Genomic DNA, 13,153 nt, shown 5'->3' with positions numbered 1-13,153 from the left:
GACTCATCAATTTATTATTTTAATAGGAACTTGTACTTCTGAGATCACCAAGAGTACTAACTACAAATGTTTTAAATAAAAGTACTTACTAAGTTTTGGTTTCATTTCTCACGTTATACTGGTATGATATTAAATACAGGGCAGTACTCTTATGTTTTTGAGATGTACTTTACTTGCACAGGTATTACGTTATCTGTCCGTCATCACCAACTTAAGCCTAGCGCTTTCTCATGACCTTCCCCGAAACCAGTATATCCAAGCAAGAAGCGATAAACCAAATGCTAGAATGTGCTTCATTTATTTTTAGTACATTTCTCCAATGCTGCTGCATAAGAATGTTTCCACATAATGCTTATTAAATTTTTAGAAGAAATAAGATTAAATCTATTACATAAGATTTGGTAGAGTGTTTGCTTGTCACAACGTAAAGTCAGTGTTGAAAGACAGATCTACCCCTAAAACTATTAACCTACAAAAACACAATTTCAACTTGTACTGCTTTCAACAGTAGCTAAAGCTGAGAAAGGATGTTCCTAAAGTATGTCTAGTCATAGCTTTTGTCTGCTATCAGTTGCATCAACTTGTGTTAACACTGTCTTCTTTATTGTTGGCTGTTAGTTGCAGCTAGTGATATGTTTAGTATTATTAAAAGGTTAAAATATTGAAAATAATTCCTAGTCTAGTTCATAGAATAAACTTGAAAAATGTCAAGGCCTCGAATGCAATCTACACACGTACATTCTAAAACATTACCTTCATATTGTTCTAAATACGTTCACAGCCTAACTCGTAACTGGAAATAATAAAATTTCTCTGTGTTGGTTTTGAGAACCCTATCTTAAATACAACGTGCAGAGTGACTTGTAACCTTTCATCTAAATCTTTTTACTGCAAACTTCACAAACAACAAAATAGTAACCACAGGAATAAACAGAAACTGTTGCATAGAGAATTACAACATATTACAATAGCAGCAACTGGTACCAAACTATTAAGGTGAAGACCAAGAACTTCTACACTATTAGGTTTGATTATACCAACTGTAGTTAAAGAACAGCTGCTACACTGTTAGGTTTGGTTATATCAACTGTAGTTAACGAACAGCCACTACACTATTAGGTTTGATTATATCAACTGTAGTTAAAGAACAATCACTACATTTTAGCTTCAATTATACCAACTGTAGTTAAAGAACAACCACTACATTTTAGCTTCAATTATACCAACTGTAGTTAAAGAACAGCCATTACATTTTAGCTTCAATTATACCAACTGTAGTTAAAGAACAGCCATTACATTTTAGCTTCGATTATACCAACTGTAGTTAAAGAACAGCCATTACATTTTAGCTTCGATTATACCAACTGTAGTTAAAGAACAGCCATTACATTTTAGCTTCGATTATACCAACTGTAATTAAAGAACAGCCATTACATTTTGTTCCAAACACTTTTCATAATTAAAAAAGAAATTAAGTTAATCAGCTGAACAAACAACAAGGATTCTCCCAGTCTCAATGTTTAGATCGCTAAAAAAATTCTCAAATTATTTCTGTCATGAACACAGAAATATATATGAAATCATTTTTTATTTGGCCAGCCTTGTGTTTACATTTTACAAACAATGTGAACTGGAGAACAATGGAAACTAGAGCATAAGATTTGTTTACTGATATTTGTGTACTTATGGTGAAATGGTGAACAAAATCAGTGTTGTCAGAGGTATGTTATTAGTTAACAGAACTGAAAAAATATTGAACTGAAATATCAGCCACAACAACAGCAATAAACATGTGTTCTGTATTAAGCCTATCACTGCATAAACATATAACATTCAACCAGAAAAATATATGATCGATCGTACAATAGCTAACTACTGCCATACAGTCTTCATTATTATGAGATACTTCAAACCTGTCCAAAAAAAAAAGCAATAAACACTCGATTCAATGGCTTTTTACTTCTCAGTGTCTTTGAAGACTGTTCTAACCACTACCATTTAATTAGCAGTTTACTAATGTAGGAAAAGAACGTACACTAATTAAAATATTAACATGTTATCTTATGGATAAGTTGTTAAAGACACATTCAGTAGGGACCTTAATATGGAATTTAGAAAATTAAGTACCTTGAACATTTTATCCTAGTTTTATGGTAGAGAGGCATAACTCCACCAGCCTAAGATAAGAGACAAGCTTCTGAAATGTGTTAAAGATTACATCATACATTGAATTGTTCTGATTTTTAAAATTACCTTTAACAGCACTGTTTCTGAGAAACTCTTAGAGGTGGTCTTGGGATTGAACTGTAGCATCACATATAAAAACCTGACATAGAATGGAATACACTGAAAAGTAATTTTAAAGACACCACATAAAACTAGAATATAAACTGAATTATTTCATAGTAGATTCTGATGATATCAACTCTAACATTAAAGAAGTTACAGCTCAAATATCAGTTTGTTCGTAACATTTGGCACAGTCGTAATACTCCAAGATGATTACATTGTAAACTCCATATCTGAAGGACCAGGAAATTAATATAAAACTTGTATTCCAACAAGATCTTATTAAGCAGGAACATGCTTCAGTCCCAAATATCTGATGAAATGAACTGAGATGCTTGCTGACCCAACTGAGCTTGGTGTTTAGTAAACTAACTAAATGAACTGAGATAATTGATGACCCAACTAAGCTGTGTCTAGTAAACTGACTAAACGAACCGAGATAATTGATGACCCAACTAAGCTGTGTCTAGTAAACTGACTAAACGAACCGAGATAATTGCTGACCCAACTGAACTGTGCCTAGTAAACTGACTAAACGAACTGAGATAATTGCTGACCCAACTGAACTGTGCCTAGTAAACTGACTAAATGAACCGAGATAATTGCTGACCCAACTGAACTGTGTCTAGTAAACTGACTAAACGAACCGAGATAATTGCTGACCCAACTGAACTGTGTCTAGTAAACTGACTAAACGAACCGAGATAATTGCTGACCCAACTGAACTGTGTCTAGTAAACTGACTAAACGAACCGAGATAATTGCTGACCCAACTGAACTGTGTCTAGTAAACTGACTAAACGAACCGAGATAGTTGCTGACCCAACTGAACTGTGTGTCTAGTAAACTGACTAAACGAACCGAGATAATTGCTGACCCAACTGAACTGTGTGTCTAGTAAACTGACTAAATGAACTGAGAGTGCTAGAGTACCATCACATACCACATATTCAGATAACAATTTCAGCACACTTGAGATCTGGTGACATCCATGAACCAATTAAAAACAAATCACATGAAAGAGAAAACCTTGCATGTTTCCCTTAATGTGCCATATCACATTTGTGTAAACAGGTTAATACAGAAACACATGTATCATAGTTACACAAACCTCAACTTCCAACAGCGAAGGAACTGAACAAAATTAGGAGGTAACCATAATCTCATGACCCAGGAGCTAAAGAAGATAACATCATATCTCACCATGGAAGAGCTGGAGGAAAGAAGCCATGTAACACATCATAACCTCACTAGGGAGGACCTGAAGAAAGTTGAGGCCATATAACACATGCACGCACGCACACCACATAGGAGCTGAACAAAATGAAGAAGCCACATGATACAGAGAAATACAGATAATTAGAGGTAAACAATCAGTCTCATCACAGAAGATCTGACAAAAATGAAGAGGCCACACACTTAGCAACAAGAAGATAAAGAGGCAACAAAGTATAGTCTTATCACAAAGGTGTTGAGGCAAATACCGCAACCATGCTCTCAACATAGAGGTAGAACAATATACAGAAGTCGCACACTACAGAAGAACTGATAAAACAAGGTAAGCCACACCAGACTATAAACTAACCATGACAGAAAATGACAACATTATGAAGCTGTATAAACACAAATATTGACCAAACTTTCTCCTTCCATTATCACTACTCCACTGACAAAGAAGAGAAATAGCCTTTTCAGAGAGTGGATTGGTCACACCAGTTTCATTTCATTGAAGCACCGTGATGTAAAAAAAATTAAGTCCAAGTGGTTTATGTGTTACTGAAAACCCATTATAAGCAGATGAATTTATATCAAAGTCCACTGCATTCACCAATGGAACTAACATCACAACCAACCACCAGCACAAGCCATTATCCTTAACAAACTAGACTGTCACGCTTACAACACTAGTTATAAACATTAGTCTTGACGAGATGCTCTATCACAGAATACATAATGTACTACAAATAACCAAAAACTCTTGTAATCTAGCAATGGTATATAAATCAATATGGCTTCACAATATTGTAAATAATAATTTTTTTTTCACATAATGGAAGTTCACAAGATTAAACTTGGCTTCTAAATCTTAACTACTACTTCAAAAGCATAAAAAATTCAGGTTTATATTATATCCTGTTTTCATGACTCTGTTAATAACTAGGATTTTGTTTCTCATTTAGAATGTTACATTAAGAACAAATTTGATAAAAGACTATTAGACTTTTTAAAGTTACTATAATTTAATTAAGAATAATTCTGTAAAATTGACTTCACATAAATTATAATGCTTTAAAAAAAATGAAGTATAGGGTAAGTCACACCACCTGTCATATGAAGTATAGGGTAAGTCATAACACCTGTCATATGAAGTATAGGGTAAGTCACACCACCTGTCATATGAAGTATAGGGTAAGTCACACCACCTGTCATATGAAGTATAGGGTAAGTCACACCACCTGAAACATGAAGTATAGGGTAAGTCACACCACCTGTCATATGAAGTATAGGGTAAGTCACACCACCTGTCATATGAAGTATAGGGTAAGTCACACCACCTGTCATATGAAGTGTAGGGTAAGTCACACCACCTGTCATATGAAGTGTAGGTAAGTCACACCACCTGTCATATGAAGTGTAGGGGTAAGTCACACCACCTGTCATATGAAGTGTAGGTAAGTCACACCACCTGTCATATGAAGTGTAGGGTAAGTCACACCACCTGTCATATGAAGTGTAGGGTAAGTCACACCACCTGTCATATGAAGTGTAGGGTAAGTCACACCACCTGGAATATGAAGTATAGGGTAAGTCATAACACCTGTCATATGAAGTATAGGGTAAGTCACACCACCTGTCATATGAAGTATAGGGTAAGTCACACCACCTGTCATATGAAGTATAGGGTAAGTCACACCACCTGTCATATGAAGTATGGGGTAAGTCACACCACCTGTCATATGAAGTATAGGGTAAGTCACACCACCTGAAACATGAAGTATAGGGTAAGTCATAACCACCTGTCATATGAAGTATAGGGTAAGTCACACCAACCTGTCATATGAAGTATAGGGTAGTCACACCACCTGTCATATGAAGTATAGGGTAAGTCACACCACCTGTCATATGAAGTGTAGGGTAAATACACCACCTGTCATATGAAGTGTAGGGTAAGTCACACCACCTGTCATATGAAGTGTAGGTAAGTCACACCACCTGTCATATGAAGTGTAGGGTAAGTCACACCACCTGTCATATGAAGTGTAGGGTAAGTCACACCACCTGTCATATGAAGTGTAGGGTAAGTCACACCACCTGTCATATGAAGTGTAGGGTAAGTCACACCACCTGTCATATGAAGTGTAGGTAAGTCACACCACCTGTCATATGAAGTGTAGGGTAAGTCACACCACCTGTCATATGAAGTGTAGGGTAAGTCACACCACCTGTCATATGAAGTATAGGGTAAGTCACACCACCTGTCATATGAAGTGTAGGGTAAGTCACACCACCTGTCATATGAAGTATAGGGTAAGTCATACCACCTGAAATATGAAGTATAGGGTAAGTCATACCACCTGAAACACAAAGTATAGGGTAAGTCACACCACCTGTCATATGAAGTATAGGGTAAGTCACACTACCTGGAATATACTATTCCTTAAAGTATATGAATAAACTGGTTTATACTGAATATTTTAAACACAGAACAATATATCTGATGCATTTTTTTCCATAAATTGAGTTGTTTAAATGATTCGTAACTTGGAGATGTTTTTAAACAAACAAAAAGAAAATGGAAGAAATTTGATACAAGAACTATTTTATATAAAAGCTAAACATTTTTTTTTGATATTACAAGTTCCAAAAAATTTAAATATCTTTGGAAAATGATGAAATTTAAACTACTAGAAGGTACAAACAGAGAATCAACATGTAGAAAACAGCACTTAAACATCAGCTAAAAATTGGATTATGCTAAAGTTTCTATTTCAGACCACCAGGCATGTGAGTTGTAATGAGATGGCAAAGTCTAAGTCAATGTTAAATATACGTACTGAATGAACAAAGACAGAAACATGTTTCTCGTTCTCCTGAGCCTCTCACGGATGTCCATGCTATGTTTTTACTTCAGATCACTAAGCACATGGGCAGGGGTGGATTGGGAAAGTCTAAATCAATGTTATATGTATGTAAGTGTACACACATACCCACACTTAATGAACAGAGAGAGAAACAAGTTTTTCATTTTTCTAGAGAACAAGCCCTCCCAATGTTCATGCCACTTAGTTGGAATAAACCACTTCTTACATCATGTACTTTTCATTACACTGAGTCACACCCTTATAATTTTTGTATCAGAAGCATATAAAAAAATAGTATTTTAAATTTATGTTTCATCAGTCAAACCAATTTATTAATTTACCAACTAATATAATCTGATCTGTAGAGCTTATTGTTCAGCAATACTGACTGCAGAATTCACCGCTTATTGTTCAGCAATACTGACTGCAGAATTCACCGCTTATTGTTCAGCAATACTGACTGCAGAATTCTCCAGTCTTGTGCCATTTCACATACATACAAGGCATAGCTTATTTAGAGTAAGATGAAAAAAATACATTTTATTATTAACAATATTAAAACATCTTTAAGCAAAATAACATTCTATTAACATGGCTAACTTTACAGTTTTTCATATTTTGAAAAATACATTTTCACAAGCATCATATGTTTAACTTGTAAACCTTAGATAACCAAGATATAATGACTGATCCCAACAGTGTGACATTTATCAGACACAATGAACTTTGACATTTTCCCACAAGAACTTTATGTATTATATATACATACGTGATACACAGGTAAACTTTTCTTTTTACCAATAATGTCAACAGTCTTCACATGATCCAGTTTTATTACTACTAATAAAATGGTACTATGATGAAATATATTTAACCCTATCCAGAACAACTGTTTACAGAGGATCTGGTTTTAATAGGTAGCATTGACACCAACACTACCTACCATGACAGAGGTATTAATATATTTCTCATATCTTCAATAAACATGGTGACTATAGCAATTAATATCAAATGTGAGGAAACTCATCCACTATAAAGTAATATAAATTAAAGAAAAAGGATTTGGGCTCACACAACAGAACATTAATAAAGTATCTAGAGAGATCTATTTCTAGTATGTAACGTTTCATGGAAAGTTGTCATGACAAGATACCATGTTCATACAGAGGTGAGCAGACTGGACTTGTACCCTTGTCAAACTGCTGTTGTATGGCTTAACCAATCAGAAGCTTTTGTTTATCAATCACCAAATATGTAAAAAAAACAACTAAATTTATCCATGCATTTAAATATTTAATGCAACTGGTTGTCCTGTCATCTGGACAAAATAAATTATTAAAAATTAATTCATTAAACTTCTCTTATAGCATCAGTAGTAGTGTTTACTTTAGTTCAATTTCTATTAAACCCAACCACTACACTGCTAGTAGTGTTTACTTAGTTCAGTTTCTATTAAACCCAACCACTACACTGCTAGTAGTGTTTACCTTAGTTCAGTTTCTATTAAACCAACCACTACACTGCTAGTAGTGTTTACTTAGTTCAGTTTCTATTAAACCCAACCACTACACTGCTAGTAGTGTTTACTTAGTTCAGTTTCTATTAAACCCAACCACTACACTGCTAGTAGTGTTTACTTAGTTCAGTTTCTATTAAACCCAACCACTACACTGCTAGTAGTGTTTACTTAGTTCAGTTTCTATTAAACCCAACCACTACACTGCTAGTAGTGTTTACTTAGTTCAGTTTCTATTAAACCCAACCACTACACTGCTAGTAGTGTTTACTTAGTTCAGTTTCTATTAAACCCAACCACTACACTGCTAGTAGTGTTTACTTAGTTCAGTTTCTATTAAACCAACCACTACACTGCTAGTAGTGTTTACTTAGTTCAGTTTCTATTAAACCCAACCACTACACTGCTAGTAGTGTTTACTTAGTTCAGTTTCTATTAAACCAACCACTACACTGCTAGTAGTGTTTACTTAGTTCAGTTTCTATTAAACCCAACCACTACACTGCTAGTAGTGTTTACTTAGTTCAGTTTCTATTAAACCTAACCACTACACTGCTAGTAGTGTTTACTTAGTTCAGTTTCTATTAAACCCAACCACTACACTGCTAGTAGTGTTTACTTAGTTCAGTTTCTATTAAACCCAACCACTACACTGCTAGTAGTGTTTACCTTAGTTCAGTTTCTATTAAACCCAACCACTACACTGCTAGTAGTGTTTACTTAGTTCAGTTTCTATTAAACCCAACCACTACACTGCTAGTAGTGTTTACCTTAGTTCAGTTTCTATTAAACCCAACCACTACACTGCTAGTAGTGTTTACTTAGTTCAGTTTCTATTAAACCAACCACTACACTGCTAGTAGTGTTTACTTAGTTCAGTTTCTATTAAACCCAACCACTACACTGCTAGTAGTGTTTACTTAGTTCAGTTTCTATTAAACCAACCACTACACTGCTAGTAGTGTTTACCTTAGTTCAGTTTCTATTAAACCCAACCACTACACTGCTAGTAGTGTTTACTTAGTTCAGTTTCTATTAAACCCAACCACTACACTGCTAGTAGTGTTTACTTAGTTCAGTTTCTATTAAACCCAACCACTACACTGCTAGTAGTGTTTACTTAGTTCAGTTTCTATTAAACCTAACCACTACACTGCTAGTAGTGTTTACTTAGTTCAGTTTCTATTAAACCCAACCACTACACTGCTAGTAGTGTTTACCTTAGTTCAGTTTCTATTAAACCCAACCACTACACTGCTAGTAGTGTTTACTTAGTTCAGTTTCTATTAAACCCAACCACTACACTGCTAGTAGTGTTTACTTAGTTCAGTTTCTATTAAACCCAACCACTACACTGCTAGTAGTGTTTACCTTAGTTCAGTTTCTATTAAACCCAACCACTACACTGCTAGTAGTGTTTACTTAGTTCAGTTTCTATTAAACCCAACCACTACACTGCTAGTAGTGTTTACCTTAGTTCAGTTTCTATTAAACCCAACCACTACACTGCTAGTAGTGTTTACCTTAGTTCAGTTTCTATTAAACCCAACCACTACACTGCTAGTAGTGTTTACCTTAGTTCAGTTTCTATTAAACCCAACCACTACACTGCTAGTAGTGTTTACCTTAGTTCAGTTTCTATTAAACCCAACCACTACACTGCTAGTAGTGTTTACTTAGTTCAGTTTCTATTAAACCCAACCACTACACTGCTAGTAGTGTTTACCTTAGTTCAGTTTCTATTAAACCCAACCACTACACTGCTAGTAGTGTTTACTTAGTTCAGTTTCTATTAAACCCAACCACTACACTGCTATTTGTTTATGTACCCCAACTCATTTTTTGTACACGGACACTGCATTGCTATAAATGCCTATCCTATCAAGTCTTTCATTTCAACTTGCCCATCATACAATAGTAACAATCACTGCATCATTTTATGGGAACCGATATTATCATTTAGAGAATCCAGCCGATCGTCCTCAATACAGCCACTGAAATGACAATATAATACAAGTATAATCTACTGATTATGTAATACAGTTCATAAAGGATTTTTGTGGTTTGTCTGTTGCTTATGATTAATGCTAATTATTATTAAGTGTAATCTTTATTAAAGATTTGTAGCAACTTTTCTTTTAGAAGTTATTAAATAATTATCTAGCTTTTCTTTTCAACCAAACTTCTGGCTGTTTAGGTGGTCAACTCTAAATATTTATTCCAAAGCGGAGCAACTACTGTTGCTAGCAGTATCTATCCAATCCAGACGCTCCTTCTCCAGTCAGTAACTGAAGTACCAGTTGTTTATGTGTTCTATCTCTTATCTTTATTCCAATAATGACTTAACTTCACAAGTCCAATAATAAATCAACAACAGTGCTAGTAATGTTAACATAACAAACTTCCTGTACCACCATTATAGATTGTAAGCTGTGACACAGAAAAATTATGACAAAAGTTGCAGAAAGTAAATGCCATTCTTACAATAAATGATCTTCAGTTCAACCAGAACAAGCTTACATTCCTTGACTAGTTCCTCTATCTGCTTATGCACATTCTGGGACTCTCATGTTTTTTCTCAGACCAAATGTTAACATTCGCTTGCGTAACTAGCAAACGGCCTTGTCAGATGCACTTGTAGTTTAGGCTGGGGCTCTGACGCACTTTCAGGATTAATTCTAGGATATCCCTGATTGAGAGGGGGGGTGGTGGTGGCGGTGGCTGTTGCCTTCTGGTGCTTGTCCGAACATCTGTAAAGATTTTTAAAAAAAATGATAATTTTCAAAACACAAAATTTACAAATGAAATTAAAATTTAAAAACAATGGACTTTTGAGTTATTAAAGTGGGTTCAAATAACCACAACCATATAATAAAACATGAATTACCTAGAATTTATTCTCAAACAGACAAATAAAACTGTAAAAATAAACAAGAACAGCAAATTTAAGAAATACAATTAGTAGTCAGATAGTATGTTCCAGAATACAAGTTCTTGGACATCACTTGACCAACCACAACTTACCAAATTAGTAGTCAGGTAGTATGTTCCAGAATACAAGTTCTTGGGCATCACTTGACCAACCACAACTTACCAAATTAGTAGTCAAGTAGTATGTTCCAGAATACAAGTTCTTGTAAGCACAAGTTAAGGACTAATATTTGTTAGGTTTTCAGTCTTACTAGAGAAACTATCCCATTTATTTAATTATATGTTTACTATTTGTCTTCCCTGAATTTCTGATGTAGCAATATATCACATGAGCAAATCACAGAAGAAAGTTAACTACATTTTTTGTTTCCATTTCATATTGAAATACTTTAGAAACAAGTTATTCCTTCCTACAAACATGGTATTGTTTAAAATGACAGTTAATTTGGTAACAGACTAAATGTAATGTCAACAACAGATCTGCTTCAACCTTAATTGTCTCAGTTATTTACATTTTCTAAACAATTCCACAACCATACGAGGTCTGTTCAAAAAATCATGGACTGTTTGAATTCTTGCTGGCTCCAGTTGGTTCCAGTGGAATCCGCTTGGTGTCGCTAGGTTCGCACATATCAGCTGATTACAACGCCATTTCCCGATTGCAGATATCTTCATTTGTGTATTAGCTATGCAGTTTTAAGTGAAGTGCGATTTTTTTGTTTGGCGGATTTCAGAATGAATGACCTGAAGGAGCAACGACTTGCTGTGAAATTTTGTGTTAAACTTGGAAAATCTGCGACTGAAACTTTTGCTATGCTTAACAAATGTTGCTATGAAGTTGGTTCCAGTTGGTTCCAGTGGAATCCGCTTGCTAGGTTCGCATATATCAGCTGATTACAACGCCATTTCCCGATTGCAGATATCTTCATTTGTGTATTAGCTATGCAGTTTTAAGTGAAGTGCGATTTTTCGTTTGGCGGATTTCAGAATGAATGACCTGAAGGAGCAACGACTTGCTGTGAAATTTTGTGTTAAACTTGGAAAATCTGCGACTGAAACTTTGCTATGCTTAACAAATGTTGCTATGAAGCGCACGGCATGTTTCAAGTGACATGAACGCTTTAAGGATGGTCGACAGTCCATTGAAGATGATGGCGCCCTGGACGTCCTTCCACGCAACTGACGACCCACACGTCGACAAAATCAACACCCTGGTGCGGGCAAGTCGACGTCTTACTGTCAGGGAGCTTGCTGAAGAGTGTGAGATATCAGTTGGATCTTGTTACGAGATTTTGACTGAAAAATTGAAGATGCACCACGTTGCTGCAAAATTTGTGCCTCAGAACTCGTGAGTTTTTGGCCAAACACTCGATCACTGTTCTTCCCCACCCCCCCTACTCACCTGACCTTGCTCCTTGCTATGCGATTTTTTCTTGTTCCCCAAACTCAAAAGACCCTTGAAAGGAAGAAGATTTGAGACGATTCCGAGGTTAAGGCAAATGCGACGAAGGAGCTGGAGGACATTACAAAAGAAGCTGCACCAGGACTGTTTCAACAAGTGGAAACACCGTTGGGATAAGTGTGTGCTTGGGAGGAGAGTATTTTGAAGGGTCCCAGACCAGTAACTTCTAAATAAAGTACATTTCGCTTTATGACGCCAGTCCGCAGATTTTTTGAACAGCCCTCGTACAGTAATAAAAGTATTACATCAAAACAAAAAGAAATTAAATGGGAGAAAAACATGATTGAACCAAACATCCTTCTGCTAATGACAATGAGTCAATTTTACCAACAACATTTTAAATAAAACAGTAAAGAATTTTACTCTGTTGTTAGATTTGGTTCTTTGTTGTAAAACATAAAGCAACACAATGGGCTATCTGTGATGAGCCTACCATGAATACTAAAACTAGTTTTGGCAGTGTGAGCCCTAAACGATAGCCGATGCTGGGGTCCCATAGGAATGACTCATACATCAGATGTTGATCTTCATGATGATGAGAAATCCAGTCTAGGTAAAATGTATCTCAGGACAGCTGGTATGGGTATTAACACTTTACTAATAAAGCAAAAAACAACATTTTGGCCTTCTTTGGTCATCTTAAGATTAATAACTTGTTTGTTAACCTGATCAAACATGAGTAATCTCTCTTTGTTTGATGCATTTTGTTATGACTATTATGCATCTGTTTCAAAATAACAATCAGGAGTTTGTAGTTTAAAACAATCACTTTCTACTAGTTAGAGACAAGTGAATCAAAACACTCCTTAATTGTACAACCTGCGATAAGTTCACTTACATTACTCTGCAGGATACCATAGTTGGAAATGGAAC

The 13,153-nt window shown here is 35.4% G+C and overlaps 1 long non-coding RNA gene across 1 annotated transcript; it reads right to left on the bottom strand.

Annotated features, from left to right (window-relative positions):
• Positions 1-8,802: 8,802 nt before the first annotated feature.
• On the bottom strand, positions 8,803-10,109 carry LOC143234543 (uncharacterized). The gene is made up of 2 exons (XR_013018702.1): positions 9,058-10,109; positions 8,803-8,856 (listed from the first exon to the last, which is right to left on the bottom strand). It is a non-coding gene; the product is annotated as an uncharacterized LOC143234543 (long non-coding RNA).
• Positions 10,110-13,153: the final 3,044 nt, after the last annotated feature.

Source organism: Tachypleus tridentatus, chromosome 12, assembly GCF_004210375.1.
Source record: "Tachypleus tridentatus isolate NWPU-2018 chromosome 12, ASM421037v1, whole genome shotgun sequence".
Taxonomy (NCBI): Eukaryota; Metazoa; Arthropoda; class Merostomata; order Xiphosura; family Limulidae; genus Tachypleus; species Tachypleus tridentatus.
This window is presented reverse-complemented; position numbering and strand designations above follow the sequence as displayed.